Genomic DNA, 16110 nt, shown 5'->3' on the forward strand with positions numbered 1-16110 from the left:
CCGGACTCGTGCGATAAGCCCCCGTTGAAAGCCTAATACCCTCATGGTGAATCACATCCAACATTTTGAGGTAGGAAGGTCTTGCAGAGCCATAAGCTTGACATCCGTATTCCAGTCGAGGTCGCACAAAGGCCTTATAAAGTTGGAGCAGACGTGCTCTGTCAGCGCCCCAGGATCTATGACTGACGCATCTAAGGACGTTTAAAGCCTTGAAACAGCGGACCTTTAGATCCTTTAAGTGTGGCAACCATGTGAGCTTCTCATCAACAATAAGCCCGAGATATTTCACTTTTTCCATAAAGGGGAGAACAGTGTCTCCTAGTTTTAAAACAGGGAGATTAAAAAGAGAACGGGAACGGTTAAAATCTACACAAATGGTCTTCTCCAAAGAGAATTTAAAGCCCGTGGTCTTAGACCACTTCTCCAATCGCACGAGTGTCAGCTGTAATTGGCGTGTAGCAGCTGTGACGGAGGAAGACGCAAGGCACAATGCCGCCTTAAGTACAAGAATAGAGACTCTTCCTACAGTCGGTGCTTAGAGCATTCCCTGTGAGACCAGTATTAGCTTCCGATACACCACTGCAGGTTCAATGTATTCCTTGGACATACACATTGACGATGAAACACAGAAATCGCATCGGAATTAAATAAAAAAGGCACAATGCCGCCTTAAGTGCAAGAAGAGTGAGACTTCTTAAGGTCTGTGCTTTGATCCTTTCCTGTGAGACCAGTATTAGTTTCCGATACACCACTGCAGGTTCAATGTATACCATGTACGAACACGTTGGTGATGAAAAACTGAAATTAGATCGGAATTAAATACAAAAGGCACAATGCCGCCTTAAGTGCAAGAAGAGTGACACTTTTTAGAGTCTGTGCTTTGATCCTTTCCTGTGAGACCAGTATTAGTTTCCGATGCACAACTGCAGGTTCAATGTATTCCTTGGACATACAAATTGACGATGAATCACAGAAATCGCAACGGAATTAAATACAAAAGGCACAATGCCGCCTTAAGTACAAGAAAAGAGACTCTTCCTACAGTCGGTGCTTGGAGCATTCCCTGTGAGACCAGTATTAGCTTCCGATACACCACTGCAGGTTCTATGTATTCCTTGGACAAACACATTGAATATGAAACACAGAAATCGCATCGGAATTAAATAAAAAAGGCTCAATGCCGCCTTAAATGCAAGTAGAGTGAGACTTCTTAGAGTCGGTGCTTTGATCGTTTCCTGTGAGACCAGTATTAGTTTCCGACACACCACTGCAGTTTCAATGTATTCCTTTGACATTCACATTGACGATGAAACACAGAAATCGCATCGGAATTAAATACAAAAGGCTCATTGAAACCTTAAGTGCAAGAAGAGTGGGACGTCTTAGAGTCTGTGCTTTGATCCTTTCCTGTGAGACCGGTATTAGTTTCCGATACACCACTGCAGGATCAATGTATTCCTTGGACCTTCACAATGACGATAAAAACACAGAAATCGCATCGGAATTAAATACAAAAGGCACAATGCCGCCTTAAGTACAAGAATAGAGACTCTTCTTACAGTCGATGCTTTGAGCTTTCCCTGTGAGACCAGTATTAGTTTCCGATACACCACTGCAGGTATAATGTATTCCTTGGACATACACATTGACGATGAAACACAGAAGTCGCATCGGAATTAAATACAAAAGGCACAATGCCGCCTTAAGTACAAGATTAGAGACTCTTCTTACAGTCGGTGCTTTGAGCATTCCCTGTGAGACTAGTATTAGTTTCCGATACAACACTGCAGGTCCAATGTATTCCTTGGACCTTCACATTGACGATGAAAAACAGAAATCGCATCGGAATTAAATACAAAAGGCACAATGCCGCATTAAGTACAAGAATAGAGACTCTTCTTACAGGCGGTGCTTTGAGCTTTCCCTGTGAGACCAGTATTAGCTTCCGATACGCCACTGCTGGTTTAATGTATTCCTTGGACCTTCACATTGACGATGAAACACAGAAATCGCATCGGAATTAATTAAAAAAGGCACAATGCCGCCTTAAGTGCAAGAAGAGTGAGACTTCTTAGAGTCTGTGCTTTGATCCTTTCCTGTGAGACCGGTATTAGTTTCCGAGACACCACTGCAGGTTCAATGTATTCCTTGGACCTTCACAATGACGATAAAAACACAGAAATCGCATCTGAATTAAATACAAAAGGCAAAATGCCGCCTTAAGTACAAGAATAGAGACTCTTCTTACAGTCGATGCTTTGAGCTTTCCCTGTGAGACCAGTATTAGTTTCCGATACACCACTGCAGGTTCAATGTATTCCTGGGATATTCACATTGACGATGAAACACAGATATCGCAACGGAATGATATACAAAAGGAACAATGCCGCCTTAAGTGCAAGAAGAGTGTGACTTCTTAGAGTCTGAGCTTTGATCCTTTCCTGTGAGACCAGTATTAGTTTCTGATACACCACTGCAGGTTTAATGTATTGCTTGGACCTTCAGATTGACGATGATACACAGAAATCGCATCGGAATTAAATACAAAAGGCACAATGCCGCCCTAAGTACAAGAATAGAGACTCTTCTTACAGTCGGTGCTTTAAGCATTCCCTGTGAGACCAGTATTAGTTTCCGATACACCACTGCAGGTTCAATGTATTCCTTGGACATACACAGTGACGAAGAAACACAGAAATCGCATCGGAATTAAATACAAAAGGCACAATGCCGCCTTAAGTACAAGATAAGAGACTCTTCTTACAGTCGGTGCTTTGAGCATTCCCTGTGAGACCAGTATTAGTTTCCGATACACCACTGCCGGTTCAATGTATTCCTTGGACATACACATTGACGATGAAACACAGAAATCGCATCGGAATTAAATACAAAAGGCTCATGCAATCTGAAGTGCAAGAAGAGTGAGACGTCTTAGAGTCTCGGCTTTGATCCTTTCCTGTGAGACCAGTATTAGTTTCCGATGCACCACTGCAGGTTCAATGTATTACTTGGACATACACATTGACGATGAAACACAGAAATCGCAACGGAATTAAATACAAAAGTGATGATGATGATGATTAGTGTATTAGGGCGCACAACAGCGAGGTTATCAGCGCCCGTTCCCAAAAGTTCAATTCAGAGCCGAATCGTGAGAGAAGTGGAATTGTTCAAATTGCAAGATTGGACACAGCACATCAAAACAGGGAGATAAAACTAAAAATAAAATAGCAGTACAAACAGGGAAAAATAAGTAACGGTGGCTGAGTGACCACTTATGGGTAACCAAACCACTGGACAGCACATTAAGACTTCAATCCCAATATTATGGGAAGAAGGCCAGACAACACACAAAAACGTAAAACTCTAGTGACACTCGCCTCATTATTAGTTAAAAGAGAGGGTAGGTCCGGTGGGAAACTGAAATCTTCCCTCAAACCTGCATATAAAACACACTCAGTTAAAATATGCCGTATCGACAGCTGTGCCCCACATGTCTGACACGTTGGTGGCTCCTCACGACGTAACAGAAAACCATGAGTCAAAGGACAATGTCCTATTCTAAGCCGTGTAAGGGCTACTTCCTCAGCGCGTCGTTGTCGGAAGGAGGTGAGCCACGGTCGGACAGAATCCTTCACCGCTCGCAACTTATTATCCCTCACGTCCAGCCACTGAGCCTCCCACCAACGCATGACCTTCCGAGTCACGAAAGACATAATGGCCTGCAGGGGGACGGAACAGCGAGCAGGAGGTGGGATGGAGCAAGCCTCCTTGGCAGCCGCATCTGCAAGTTCATTTCCAGGAATCCCTACGTGCCCTGGAACCCAGCAGAAAATCACATCCTTACCCTGCTGATGCAAGAGCAGGAGTGCGTCCTGCACCTCTTGCACCATCCGATCTGCAGGGTACATTTGTTGAAGAGCGTGTAGAGCACTTTGGGAATCGGAGCAGATGATGAATTTCGTGCCACGATGTCTGCGCATATGCTCTAATGCTTGCAGAATGGCAAACAGTTTTGCGTAGTAAACTGAGAACTGCCCTGGGAGCCCTATCCGATGGACAGTATGGGGAAACACAGCAGAGCAGCCCATAAAATCCCCCTGTTTAGAAACACCCGTGTAAACAGGAGTAAAATCGGAATGGCGTTCTAAAATCTCAGTAAGTTTAATTTTAAAAAGGTGGTCCGGGGTACAATACTTCCTGTAAGCAGCCAGATCAAGAAGTAATCTTGGCCTTTGTAGTCGCCAGGGAGATCCCCTACTCCATCCCTGGTGGAGGACCTTAATGCCCTCCAGGTGTACCGGCTCGAGACTCTCCTTTGCACGGATGCCAAACGGCTTTGTCGCCGCCGGACGGTGGCGGAAGAGACGTGCCAGTGCCGGCTGGGAAAAAGTGTCGGACGCCAATGAAAGAGGAGTGGACCTGGTCCTGTACGCGTACCGTACCACGAGGAGAAGACGCCGAATGGACAGCGGAGGCTCTCCCGCCTCCACACACAGACTAGCAACCGGACTCGTGCGATAAGCCCCCGTTGAAAGCCTAATACCCTCATGGTGAATCACATCCAACATTTTGAGGTAGGAAGGTCTTGCAGAGCCATAAGCTTGACATCCGTATTCCAGTCGAGGTCGCACAAAGGCCTTATAAAGTTGGAGCAGACGTGCTCTGTCAGCGCCCCAGGATCTATGACTGACGCATCTAAGGACGTTTAAAGCCTTGAAACAGCGGACCTTTAGATCCTTTAAGTGTGGCAACCATGTGAGCTTCTCATCAAAAATAAGCCCGAGATATTTCACTTTTTCCATAAAAGGGGGGAGAACAGTGTCTCCTAGTTTTAAAACAGGGAGATTAAAAAGAGAACGGGAACGGTTAAAATCTACACAAATGGTCTTCTCCAAAGAGAATTTAAAGCCCGTGGTCTTAGACCACTTCTCCAATCGCACGAGTGTCAGCTGTAATTGGCGTGTAGCAGCTGTGACGGAGGAAGACGCAAGGCACAATGCCGCCTTAAGTACAAGAAAAGCGACTCTTCCTACAGTCGGTGCTTAGAGCATTCCCTGTGTAACCAGTATTAGCTTCCGATACACCACTGCAGGTTCAATGTATTCCTTGGACATTCACATTGACGATGAAACACAGATATCGCAACGGAATTAAATACAAAAGGCACAATGCCGCCTTAAGTGCAAGAAGAGTGTGACTTCTTAAAGTCTGTGCATTGATCCTTTCCTGTGAGACCAGTATTAGTTTCCGATACACCACTGCAGGTTCAATGTAATCCATGGACCTTCACATTGACGATGAAACACAGAAATCGCATCGGAATTAAATACAACAGGCACAATGCCGCCTTAAGTACAAGAATAGAGACTCTTCTTACAGTCGGTGTTTTGAGCATTCCCTGTGAGACCAGAATTAGGTCCCGATGCACCACTGCAGGTTCAATGTATTCCTTGGACATACACATTGACGATGAAACACAGAAATCGCATCGGAATTAAATAAAAAAGGCACAATGCCGCCTTAAGTGCAAGAAGAGTGAGACTTCTTAAGGTCTGTGCTTTGATCCTTTCCTGTGAGACCAGTATTAGTTTCCGATACACCACTGCAGGTTCAATGTATACCATGTACGAACACGTTGGTGATGAAAAACTGAAATTAGATCGGAATTAAGTACAAAAGGCACAATGCCGCCTTAAGTGCAAGAAGAGTGAGACTTTTTAGAGTCTGTGCTTTGATCCTTTCCTGTGAGACCAGTATTAGTTTCCGATGCACAACTGCAGGTTCAATGTATTCCTTGGACATACAAATTGACGATGAAACACAGAAATCGCAACGGAATTAAATACAAAAGGCACAATGCCGCCTTAAGTACAAGAAAAGAGACTCTTCCTACAGTCGGTGCTTAGAGCATTCCCTGTGTAACCAGTATTAGCTTCCGATACACCACTGCAGGTTCAATGTATTCCTTGGACATTCACATTGACGATGAAACACAGATATCGCAACGGAATTAAATACAAAAGGCACAATGCCGCCTTAAGTGCAAGAAGAGTGTGACTTCTTAAAGTCTGTGCTTTGATCCTTTCCTGTGAGACCAGTATTAGTTTCCGATACACCACTGCAGGTTCAATGTAATCCATGGACCTTCACATTGACGATGAAACACAGAAATCGCATCGGAATTAAATACAACAGGCACAATGCCGCCTTAAGTACAAGAATAGAGACTCTTCTTACAGTCGGTGTTTTGAGCATTCCCTGTGAGACCAGAATTAGGTTCCGATGCACCACTGCAGGTTCAATGTATTCCTTGGACATACACATTGACGATGAAACACAGAAATCGCATCGGAATTAAATACAAAAGGCACAATGCCGCCGTAAGTACAAGAATAGAGACTCTTCTTACAGTCGGTGCTTTGAGCATTCCCTGTGAGACCAGTATTAGTTTCCGATACACCACTGCAGGTTCAATGTATTCCTTGGACCTTCACATTGAAGATGAAACACAGATATCGCATCGGAATTAAATACAAAAGGCACAATGCCCCATTAAGTACAAGAATAGAGACTCTTCTTACAGGCGGTGCTTTGAGCTTTCCCTGTGAGACCAGTATTAGTTTCCGATACACCACTGCAGGTTTAATGTATTCCTTGGACCTTCACATTGACGATGAAACACAGAAATGGCATCGGAATTAAATAAAAAAGGCACAATGCCGCCTTAAGTACAAGAAAAGAGACTCTTCCTACAGTCGGTGCTTAGAGCATTCCCTGTGTAACCAGTATTAGTTTCCGATACACCGCTGCAGGTTCAATGTATTCCTTGGACCTTCACAATGACGATGATACATAGAAATCGCATCGGAATTAAATACAACAGGCACAATGCCGCCTTAAGTACAAGAATAGAGACTCTTCTTACAGTCGGTGTTTAAATCATTCCCTGTGAGACCAGAATTAGGTTCCGATGCACCACTGCAGGTTCAATGTATTCCTTGGACATACACATTGACGATGAAACACAGAAATCGCATCGGAATTAAATACAAAAAGCACAATGCCGCCGTAAGTACAAGAATAGAGACTCTTCTTACAGTCGGTGCTTTGAGCATTCCCTGTGAGACCAGTATTAGTTTCCGATACACCACTGCAGGTTCAATGTATTCCTTGGACCTTCACATTGAAGATGAAACACAGAAATCGCATCGGAATTAAATACAAAAGGCACAATGCCCCATTAAGTACAAGAATAGAGACTCTTCTTACAGGCGGTGCTTTGAGCTTTCCCTGTGAGACCAGTATTAGTTTCCGATACACCACTGCAGGTTTAATGTATTCCTTGGACCTTCACATTGACGATGAAACACAGAAATGGCATCGGAATTAAATAAAAAAGGCACAATGCCGCCTTAAGTGCAAGAAGAGTGAGACTTCTTAGAGTCTGTACTTTGATCCTTTCCTGTGAGACCGGTATTAGTTTCCGATACACCACTGCAAGTTCAATGTATTCCTTGGACCTTCACAATGACGATAGAAGCACACAAATCGCATCGGAATTAAATATAAAAGGCACAATGCCGCCTTAAGTACAAGAATAGAGACTCTTCTTACAGTCGATGTATTGAGCTTTCCCTGTGAGACCAGTATTAGTTTCCGATACACCACTGCAGGTTCAATGTATTCCTTGGACATTCACATTGACGATGAAACACAGATATCGCAACGGAATTAAATACAAAAGGCACAATGCAAACTGAAGTGCAAGAAGAGTGAGACGTCTTAGAGTCTGTGCTTTGATTCTTTCCTGTGAGACCAGTATTAGTTTCCGATGCACCACTGCAGGTTCAATGTAATCCATGGACCTTCACATTGACGATGAAACACAGAAATCGCATCGGAATTAAATACAACAGGCACAATGCCGCCTTAAGTACAAGAATAGAGACTCTTCTTACAGTCGGTGTTTTGAGCATTCCCTGTGAGACCAGAATTAGGTCCCGATGCACCACTGCAGGTTCAATGTATTCCTTGGACATACACATTGACGATGAAACACAGAAATCGCATCGGAATTAAATAAAAAAGGCACAATGCCGCCTTAAGTGCAAGAAGAGTGAGACTTCTTAAGGTCTGTGCTTTGATCCTTTCCTGTGAGACCAGTATTAGTTTCCGATACACCACTGCAGGTTCAATGTATACCATGTACGAACACGTTGGTGATGAAAAACTGAAATTAGACCGGAATTAAATACAAAAGGCACAATGCCGCCTTAAGTGCAAGAAGAGTGAGACTTTTTAGAGTCTGTGCTTTGATCCTTTCCTGTGAGACCAGTATTAGTTTCCGATGCACAACTGCAGGTTCAATGTATTCCTTGGACATACAAATTGACGATGAAACACAGAAATCGCAACGGAATTAAATACAAAAGGCACAATGCCGCCTTAAGTACAAGAAAAGAGACTCTTCCTACAGTCGGTGCTTAGAGCATTCCCTGTGTAACCAGTATCAGCTTCCGATACACCACTGCAGGTTCAATGTATTCCTTGGACATTCACATTGACGATGAAACACAGATATCGCTACGGAATTAAATACAAAAGGCACAATGCCGCCTTAAGTGCAAGAAGAGTGTGACTTCTTAAAGTCTGTGCTTTGATCCTTTCCTGTGAGACCAGTATTAGTTTCCCATACACCACTGCAGGTTCAATGTAATCCATGGACCTTCACATTGACGATGAAACACAGAAATCGCATCGGAATTAAATACAACAGGCACAATGCCGCCTTAAGTACAAGAATAGAGACTCTTCTTACAGTCGGTGTTTTGAGCATTCCCTGTGAGACCAGAATTAGGTTCCGATGCACCACTGCAGGTTCAATGTATTCCTTGGACATACACATTGACGATGAAACACAGAAATCGCATCGGAATTAAATATAAAAGGCACAATGCCGCCGTAAGTACAAGAATAGAGACTCTTCTTACAGTCGGTGCTTTGAGCATTCCCTGTGAGACCAGTATTAGTTTCCGATACACCACTGCAGGTTCAATGTATTCCTTGGACCTTCACATTGAAGATGAAACACAGAAATCGCATCGGAATTAAATACAAAAGGCACAATGCCCCATTAAGTACAAGAATAGAGACTCTTCTTACAGTCGGTGTTTAGAGCATTCCCTGTGAGACCAGAATTAGGTTCCGATGCACCACTGCAGGTTCAATGTATTCCTTGGACATACACATTGACGATGAAACACAGAAATCGCATCGGAATTAAATACAAAAGGCACAATGCCGCCGTAAGTACAAGAATAGAGACTCTTCTTACAGTCGGTGCTTTGAGCATTCCCTGTGAGACCAGTATTAGTTTCCGATACACCACTGCAGGTTCAAAGTATTCCTTGGACCTTCACATTGAAGATGAAACACAGAAATCGCATCGGAATTAAATACAAAAGGCACAATGCCCCATTAAGTACAAGAATAGAGACTCTTCTTACAGGCGGTGCTTTGAGCTTTCCCTGTGAGACCAGTATTAGTTTCCGATACACCACTGCAGGTTTAATGTATTCCTTGGACCTTCACATTGACGATGAAACACAGAAATGGCATCGGAATTAAATAAAAAAGGCACAATGCCGCCTTAAGTGCAAGAAGAGTGAGACTTCTTAGAGTCTGTGCGTTGATCCTTTCCTGTGAGACCGGTATTAGTTTCCGATACACCACTGCAAGTTCAATGTATTCCTTGGACCTTCACAATGACGATAGAAGCACACAAATCGCATCGGAATTAAATATAAAAGGCACAATGCCGCCTTAAGTACAAGAATAGAGACTCTTCTTACAGTCGATGTATTGAGCTTTCCCTGTGAGACCAGTATTAGTTTCCGATACACCACTGCAGGTTCAATGTATTCCTTGGACATTCACATTGACGATGAAACACAGATATCGCAACGGAATTAAATACAAAAGGCACAATGCAAACTGAAGTGCAAGAAGAGTGAGACGTCTTAGAGTCTGTGCTTTGATTCTTTCCTGTGAGACCAGTATTAGTTTCCGATGCACCACTGCAGGTTCAATGTATTCCTTGGACATACACATTGACGATGAAACACAGAAATCGCAACGGAATTAAATACGAAAGGCACAATGCCGCCTTAAGTACAAGAGTAGAGACTCTTCCTACAGTCGGTGCTTAGAGCATTCTCTGTGATACCAGTACTAGCTTTCGATACACCACTGCAGGTTCAATGTATTCCTTGGACATACACATTGACGATGAAACACAGAAATTGCATCGGAATTAAATAAAAAAGGCACAATGCCGCCTTAAGTGCAAGAAGAGTGAGACTTCTTAGAGTCTGTGCTTTGATCCTTTCCTGTGAGACCAGTATTAGTTACCGATACACCAATGCAGGTTCAATGTATTCCTTGTACGTACACGTTGGTGATGAAAAACTGAAATTTGATCGGAATTAAATACAAAAGGCACAATGCCGGATTAAGTGCAAAAAAAGTGAGACTTCTTAGAGTCTGTGCTTTGATCCTTTCCTGTGAGACCAGTATTAGTTTCCGATACACCACTGCAGGTTCAATGTATTCCTTGGACCTTCACAATGACGATGATACATAGAAATCGCATCGGAATTAAATACAAAATGCACAATGCCGCCTTAACTACAAGACTAGAGACTCTTCTTACAGTCGGTGTTTTGAGCATTCCCTGTGAGACCAGTATTAGGTTCCGATGCACCACTGCAGGTTCAATGTATTCCTTGGACATACACATTGACGATGAAACACTGAAATCGCATCGGAATTAAATACAAAAGGCACAATGCCCCTGTAAGTACAAGAATAGAGACTCTTCTTACAGTCGGAGCTTTGAGCATTCCCTGTGAGACCAGTATTAGTTTCCGATACACCGCTGCAGGTTCAATGTATTCCTTGGACCTTGACAATGACGATGATACATAGATATCGCATCGGAATTAAATACAAAATGCACAATGCCGCCTTAAGTACAAGAATAGAGACTCTTCTTACAGTCGGTGTTTTGAGCATTCCCTGTGAGACCAGTATTAGGTTCCGATGCACCACTGCAGGTTCAATGTATTCCTAGGACATATGCATTGACAATGAAACACAGAAATCGCAACGGAATTAAATACAAAAGGCACAATGCCGCCTTAAGTACAAGAATAGAGACTCTTCCTACAGTCGGTGCTTAGAGCATTCCCTGTGAGCCCAGTATTAGCTTCCGATACACCACTGCAGGTTCAATGTTTTCCTTGGACATACACATTGACGATGAAACACAGAAATCGCATCGGAATTAAATATTAAAGGCACAATGCCGCCTTAAGTACAAGAATAGAGACTCTTCTTACAGTCGGTGTTTTGAACATTCTCTGTGAGACCAGTATTAGTTTCCGATGCACCACTGCAGGTTCAATGTATTCCTTGGACATACACATTGACGATGTAACACAGAAATCGCGTCGGAATTTCATACAAAAGTCACGATGATGCCCTAAGTACAAGAATAGAAACTCATCTTACAGTCGGTGCTTTGAGCATTCCCTGTGAGACCAGTATTAGTTTCTGATACACCACTGCAGGTTCAATGTATTCTTTGGACATAGGCATTGACGAAGAAACACAGAAGTCACATCGGAATTACATACAAAAGGCACAATGCCGCCTTAAGTACAAGATTAGAGACTCTTCTTACAGTCGGTGCATTGAGCATTCCCTGTGAGACCAGTAATAGTTTCCGATACACCACTGCAGGTTCAATGTATTCCTTGGACCTTCACAATGACGATGATACATAGAAATCGCATCGGAATTAAATACAAAAGGCACAATGCCGCCTTAAGTACAAGAATAGAGACTCTTCGTACAGTCGGTGTTTTGAGCATTCCCTGTGAGAGCAGTATTAGGTTCCGATGCACCACCACAGGTTCAATGTATTCGTTGGACATACACATTGGCGATGAAACACAGAAATCGCATCGGAATTAAATACAAAATGCACAATGCCGCCGTAAGTACAAGAATAGAGACTCTTCTTACAGTCGGTGCTTTGAGCATTTCCTGTCAGACCAGTATTAGCTTCCGATACACCACTGCAGGTTCAATGTATTCCTTGGACCTTCACATTAAGTACAAGAATAGAGACTCTTCTTACAGTCGGTGCTTTGAGCATTCCCTGTGGGACCAGTATTAGTTTCCGATACACCACTGCAGGTTCAATGTATTCCTTGGACATACACATTGACGATGAAACACAGAAATCGCATCGGAATTAAATAAAAAAGGCACAATGCCTCCTTAAGTGCAAGAAGAGTGAGACTTCTTAGAGTCTGTGCTTTGATCCTTTCCTGTGAGACCAGTATTAGTTTCCGATACACCACTGAAGGTTCAATATATTCCTTGGACCTTCACATTGACGATGAAACACAGAAATTACATCGGAATTACATACAAAATGCACAATGCCGCCTTAAGTGCAAGATGCGTCAGACATCTTAGAGTCTGTGCTTTGATCCTTTCCTATGAGACCAGTATTAGCCTCCGATACACCACTGCAGGTTTAATGTATTCCTTGGACATTCACATTGACGATGAAACACTGAAATTACATCGGAATTATATACAAAAGGCACAATGCCGCCTTTAAGTGAAAGAAGAGTGAGACTTCTTAGAGTCTGTGCTTTGATCCTTTCCTGTGAGACCAGTATTAGTTACCGATACACCAATGCAGGTTCAATGTATTCCTTGTACGTACACGTTGGTGATGAAAAACTGAAATTTGATCGGAATTAAATACAAAAGGCACACTGCCGGATTAAGTGCAAGAAAAGTGAGACTCCTTAGAGTCTGTGCTTTTATCCTTTCCTGTGAGACCAGTATTAGTTTCCGATACACCACTGCAGGTTCAATGTATTCCTTGGACCTTGACAATGACGATGATACATAGAAATCGCATCGGAATTAAATACAAAATGCACAATGCCGCCTTAAGCACAAGAATAGAGACTCTTCTTACAGTCGGTGTTTTGAGCATTCCCTGTGAGACCAGTATTAGGTTCCGATGCACCACTGCAGGTTCAATGTATTCCTAGGACATATGCATTGACGATGAAACACAGAAATCGCAACGGAATTAAATACAAAAGGCACAATGCCGCCTTAAGTACAAGAATAGAGACTCTTCCTACAGTCGGTGCTTAGAGCATTCCTGTGAGCCCAGTATTAGCTTCCGATACACCACTGCAGGTTCAATGTTTTCCTTGGTCATACACATTGACGATGAAACACAGAAATCGCATCGGAATTAAATATTAAAGGCACAATGCCGCCTTAAGTACAAGAATAGAGACTCTTCTTACAGTCGGTGTTTTGAACATTCTCTGTGAGACCAGTATTAGTTTCCGATGCACCACTGCAGGTTCAATGTATTCCTTGGACATACACATTGACGATGAAACACAGAAATCGCGTCGGAATTTAATACAAAAGGCACGATGATGCCCTAAGTACAAGAATAGAAACTCATCTTACAGTCGGTGCTTTGAGCATTCCCTGTGAGACCAGTATTAGTTTCCGATACACCACTGCAGGTTTAATGTATTCCTTGGACCTTCACATTGAAGATGAAACACAGAAATCGCATCGGAATTAAATACAAAAGGCACAATGCCCCATTAAGTACAAGAATAGAGACTCTTCTTACAGGTGGTGCTTTGAGCTTTCCCCGTGAGACCAGTATTAGTTTCCGATACACCATTGCAGGTTTAATGTATTCCTTGGACCTTCACATTGACGATGAAACACAGAAATGGCATCGGAATTAAACAAAAAAGGCACAATGCCGCCTTAAGTGCAAGAAGAGTGAGACTTCTTAGAGTCTGTGCTTTGATCCTTTCCTGTGAGACCGGTATTAGTTTCCGATACACCACTGCAGGTTCAAAGTATTCCTTGGAGCTTCACAATGACGATAGAAACACACAAATCGCATCGGAATTAAATATAAAAGGCACAATGCCGCCTTAAGTACAAGAATAGAGACTCTTCTTACAGTCGATGCTTTGAGCTTTCCCTGTGAGAGCAGTATTAGTTTCCGATACACCACTGCAGGTTCAATGTATTCCTTGAACATTCACATTGACGATGAAACACAGATATCGCAACGGAATTAAATACAAAAGGCACAATGCCGCCTTAAGTGCAAGAAGAGTGTGACTTCTTAGAGTCTGAGCTTTGATCCTTTCCTTTGTGACCAGTATTAGTTTCCGATACACCACTGCAGGTTTAATGTATCCCTTGGACCTTCACATTGACGATGAAACACATAAATCGTATCGGAATTAAATACAAAAGGCACAATGCCGCCATAAGTGCAAGAAGAGTAAGACTTCTTAGAGTCTGTGGTTGATCCTTTCCTGTGAGACCAGTATTAGTTTCCGATCCACCACTGCAGGTTCAATGTATTCCTTGGACCTTCACATTGACGATGAAACAGAGAAATCGCATCGGAATTAAATACAAAAGGCTCAATGCCGCCTTAAGTACAAGAATAGAGACTCTTCTTACAGTCGGTGCTTTGAGCATTCCCTGTGGGACCAGTATTAGTTTCCGATACACCACTGCAGGTTCAATGTATTCCTTGGACATACACATTGACGATGAAACAAAGAAATCGCATCGGAATTAAATACAAAAGGTACAATGCCGCCCTAGGTACAAGAATAGAGACTCTTCTTACAGTCGGTGCTTTAAGCACTCCCTGTGAGACGAGTATTAGTTTCCGATACACCACTGCAGGTTCTATGTATTCCTTGGACCATCACATTGACGATGAAACACAGAAATCGCATCGGAATTAAATACAAAAGGCACAATGCCACCTAAAGTACAAGAATAGAGACTCTTCTTACAGTCGGTGCTTTGAGCATTCCCTGTGAGACCTGTATTAGTTTCCGATACACCAATGCCGGTTCAATGTATTCCTTGGACCTTCACATTGACGATGAAACACAGAAATCGCATCGGAATTAACTACAAAAGGCTCAATGCAACCTGAAGTGCAAGAAGAGTGAGACGTCTTAGAGTCTGGGCTTTGATTCTTTCCTGTGAGACCAGTATTAGTTTCCGATGCACCACTGCAGGTTCAATGTATTCCTGGGACATACACATTGACGATGAAACAGAGAAATCGCAACGGAATTAAATACAAAAGGAACAATGCCGCCATAAGTACAAGAATAGAGACTCTTCCTACAGTCGGTGCTTAGAGCATTCTCTGTGATACCAGTATTAGCTTCCGATACACCACTGCAGGTTCAATATATTCCTTGGACCTTCACATTGACGATGAAACACAGAAATTACATCGGAATTACATACAAAATGCACAATGCCGCCTTAAGTGCAAGATGCGTCAGACTTCTTAGAGTCTGTGCTATGATCCTTTCCTATGAGACCAGTATTAGCCTCCGATACACCACTGCAGGTTTAATGTATTCCTTGGACATTCACATTGACGATGAAACACTGAAATTACATCGGAATTACATACAAAAGGCACAATGCCGCCTTTAAGTGAAAGAAGAGTGAGACTTCTTAGAGTCTGTGCTTTGATCCTTTCCTGTGAGACCAGTATTAGTTACCGATACACCAATGCAGGTTCAATGTATTCCTTGTACGTACACGTGGGTGATGAAATCTGATATTTGATCGGAATTAAATACAAAAGGCACAATGCCGCCTTAAGTGCAAGAAGAGTGAGACTTCTTAGAGTCTGTGCTTTGATCCCTTCCTGTGAGACCAGTATTAGTTACCGATACACCAATGCAGGTTCAATGTACTCCTTGTACGTACACGTTGGTGATGAAAAACTGAAATTTGATCGGAATTAAATACAAAAGGCACAATGCCGGATTAAGTGCAAGAAAAGTGAGACTTCTTAGAGTCTGTGCTTTGATCCTTTCCTGTGAGACCAGTATTAGTTTCTGATACACCACTGCAGGTTCAATGTATTCCTTGGACCTTCACAATGACGATGATACACAGAAATCGCATCGGAATTAA

The sequence above is a fragment of the Schistocerca serialis genome, chromosome 9, assembly GCF_023864345.2.
Source record: "Schistocerca serialis cubense isolate TAMUIC-IGC-003099 chromosome 9, iqSchSeri2.2, whole genome shotgun sequence".
Taxonomy (NCBI): domain Eukaryota; kingdom Metazoa; phylum Arthropoda; class Insecta; order Orthoptera; family Acrididae; genus Schistocerca; species Schistocerca serialis.